Here is a 3,674-nt window from a genome sequence, read left to right on the forward strand (position 1 = left end):
AGTTTAATGCATTTTAGGAAGGATTGTTCCAGTGCACCATTAAACCCATTGTAGAGGTCTGAGCTGAAACACAAACACGCGAAAATTCTCAGGGCAGCCGAAAATGTCGAAATTTCAGTCAAAACCATTCTATTTCACCATAAACAATCTGAAAACAGGGCTTTAAGTCTAAAATACCGAACTTGTCCTTTAAAATTTGGGCGTCTGAGCTTAACTCTTTCCCCGCCATTGACGAGATATCTCGTCAATTAAGAGAAAACGCTTCCCCGCCAATGACGAGATTTTCCGTCTTTCCGCAATACCGCTATTTTCCACCAGGTGGCGCCCTTCCACAACTTTTTAAAACCGGAAGTATTGCCCTATGGCAAGCTGCTGCATGTCCGTGTGTGTTTTAAAGATCGCTCTGAATGGGATCTCTATGAAAAGTCCGTCACAAAAATGGAATTATTTTTGCTTTTTGCTCAAAATATGGTGTTTTTGCAAAAACCTACCCATATTCAAAAGCTGATTGCAAAAGAACCACTAAAGGTAGGATGAAACGTTTTTTTTTTTGTTTGAAAGCAGAGGGTCTGTTCTTTCATTTGGTATATTGTATGTTTATTTATTTAAAGAAGAACATTTTCTGGAAGGCATTAAACTTTGGTGAAAATCATGAAAAACGCTGGCGCTGGCTGGCAACTTTTTTTAAAAACGCTGGCGGTGAAAGAGTTAAGAGGGGCCACAGATTCAAGAATAACTACGCATGATGTGTTAAAGGAGGATATAAGCTCATCAGGACATGAGAGGTGGTTATGGGCAGTTATAGAGGCAGTGATATCAGTCCCCAAAAAACATTCAGAAAACGTATTTGCAGTAAAAGGGTTAATATGACGAGAGTAATGACCATCAGTTCTAGCTGTATACAATGTATTCAATAATGTAACATTGAAAACAATAGGCATGTGATCAGAGAAAGATGCATCCTCAATGCTTATGTTATCAATGGAGAAACCATGAGATAAAATCAAATCAAGAGTGTGCACATGAGTTGCCTGATTTATGTGCTGCACAAGACCAAATGACTCCATTATATGGCAAAATTCACTGACCAGAGGTTTATCTGGGCAACAAACATGAATATTAAAATCACCCAAAATCAACAATCGATCATAAGATGTTACATGATGAGACAGAAAGTCTGAAAATTCTTTTATGAAATGTTTATCTGATTTGGGAGGCCTGTAAACAACTGCACATATCAATGGTATAGCAGATTCAACTTTCACACATTGAACTTTAAAGGAAGAAAAGCTCCCAGCAGAAAGTTTTTGTACCTTAAGCTGATTTTTAAAAATCAAAGCCACTCCGCCTCCTCTTCCCAATCTTCTCGGGGTGCTTATAAATGAAGAGTTTATCGGGCAAAGTTCGCCAAAAACAGATGACTCGCCAGCACCGGAGCCAATCCATGTCTCCGTTAAAAACATGTCCAAATCTCGCTGTGTAAAAAAGTCATTTAAAATAAAGGTTTTGTTAGACACAGACCTGCAGTTTAACAATATTATTTATAATAAACATATAGACATTTTATTTCTTTCCCCCCCCTCTTCTGTCTCTCCCCCCCCCCCCTTGGCTGATTTTCTGCCTGATGATGGTGGATGGGTGTGGCAGTTTGAGGCAGTTGCCACCTTGTTGTCCCCATAATCTTTCCTCCATTGTTCCCAGCGCCAGTCTGATCCAGCTTTTCCTGCCTTCTCCCTTTATTATTATTAATAATATACAATACACTTTAGAAATCTAACATCTGCACCCTAAACAAAATATAGGGCAAGTGTGGTGTGTGTGCTGGCAAGGCATTTACCCTGCCCTGGTTTGGCACTGCACATCACATTGTTTTTAATGCACTGAATACCAGTAGATTTCTTGGTCGACATATTAATTAATTATCAATCTAAAATTACAGATATAACATAGGGTAAGTGTGACATGTGTGTTGATGTGACCACTACCCGGGTCTGGTTCTGCACTGCATGTCCATTAAAAAAAAAAAACACACAGTAGAGGTTTTCATTTATCATCACACATCCAAACAAAACAGGGTAGGCCTGACGTGCAAGCGGTGGCCTGGGGTGGGAACTGTCCTGTGGGGTCATGAGGGGCTGCTCCTTGGGCCAGGTGCCACATCTGTCCCCAATACCTCAAAACACACAAGGGCTAGGTGTTTGTGGCGTATGTATTTACACAATGAACACAATATAAAAATTATCTGTTATCTCCCTCATCTTTCAACCCCCTGTCTGTTCTACCCCCCCTTTCTTTCTCTTCTATTCTAACCAAATTAATTTACCTAATGAATCTATTGATTGGATTACCTACTGCTAAACATGTATGCATTACTTTAAATAACTCCTCATTCTTTACACACACATACACTTACAACACGGTATGTATGGGCAATGGCAATGGCTAAAACAATGGCTTGTTTTAGCCATTGTTATCTACCACATGTAAATAGAGTCACTTTATGTGTTTGCATTATATAAATAAATAAAAAATAAGGCAATGTTAAACTTACTTTTCCTACAGTACAAACATTCAAAGGTGAATCTCACAGAACGTGTCAAAAACCTAGCCAAAATCAAAACCATTTCCTATTTAGCGCTATTGAAAGGCTCTGTTTAGACCTATTAAGATTTCACTGCACCATTTGTTATATATATATATATATATATATATATATATATATATATATATCTGTTTAAAACATACAGTATGTACTTTTCATTACGTGGACTGAAGTCAAACTGACATTTAAATCGTTATTTTGATGATAATAAGTATAGCTTTGTTAATTGGGGTAAGGTTAAATGTCACTGACCAACAGGTGGCACAAGTTTTTTTTTACACATTAATTATTAGATATCCTATAAACCTGAAATAATCTTGATAAACTATAAATTGTTGGAAAGCTTTGAGAATTTAGTTTTTTATATTTCAGGGCCATTTGATGATAGAAATTTAGTAGCAATAGTCATTTTGTTAAATGCAACTCACCATGGAATTATTATATACAGTCTTGTTCAAAATAATAACAGTACAATGTGACTAACCAGAATAATCAAGGTTTTTAGTATATTTTTTTATTGCTACGTGGCAAACAAGTTACCAGTAGGTTCAGTAGATTCTCAGAAAACAAATGAGACATTCATGATATGCACGCTCTTAAGGCTGTGCAATTGGGCAAGTAGTTGAATTAGTTGAAAGGGGTGTGTTCAAAAAAATAGCTGTGTGGCATTCAATAACTGAGGTCATCAATTTTGTGAAGAAACAGGTGTGAATCAGGTGGCCCCTATTTAAGGATGAAGCCAACACTTGTTGAACATGCATTTGAAAGCTGAGGAAAATGGCTCATTCAAGACATTGTTCAGAAGAACAGCGTACTTTGATTAAAAAGTTGATTGGAGAGGGGAAAACCTATAAAGAGGTGCAAAAAATGATAGGCTGTTCAGCTAAAATGATCTCCAATGCCTTAAAATGGAGAGCAAAACCAGAGAGACGTGGAAGAAAACGGAAGACAACCATCAAAATGGATAGAAGAATAACCAGAATGGCAAAGGCTCAGCCAATGATCACCTCCAGGATGATCAAAGACAGTCTGGAGTTACCTGTAAGTACTGTGACAGTTAGAAGACGTCTGT

The sequence above is a fragment of the Paramisgurnus dabryanus genome, chromosome 3, assembly GCF_030506205.2.
Source record: "Paramisgurnus dabryanus chromosome 3, PD_genome_1.1, whole genome shotgun sequence".
Lineage (NCBI taxonomy): Eukaryota > Metazoa > Chordata > Actinopteri > Cypriniformes > Cobitidae > Paramisgurnus > Paramisgurnus dabryanus.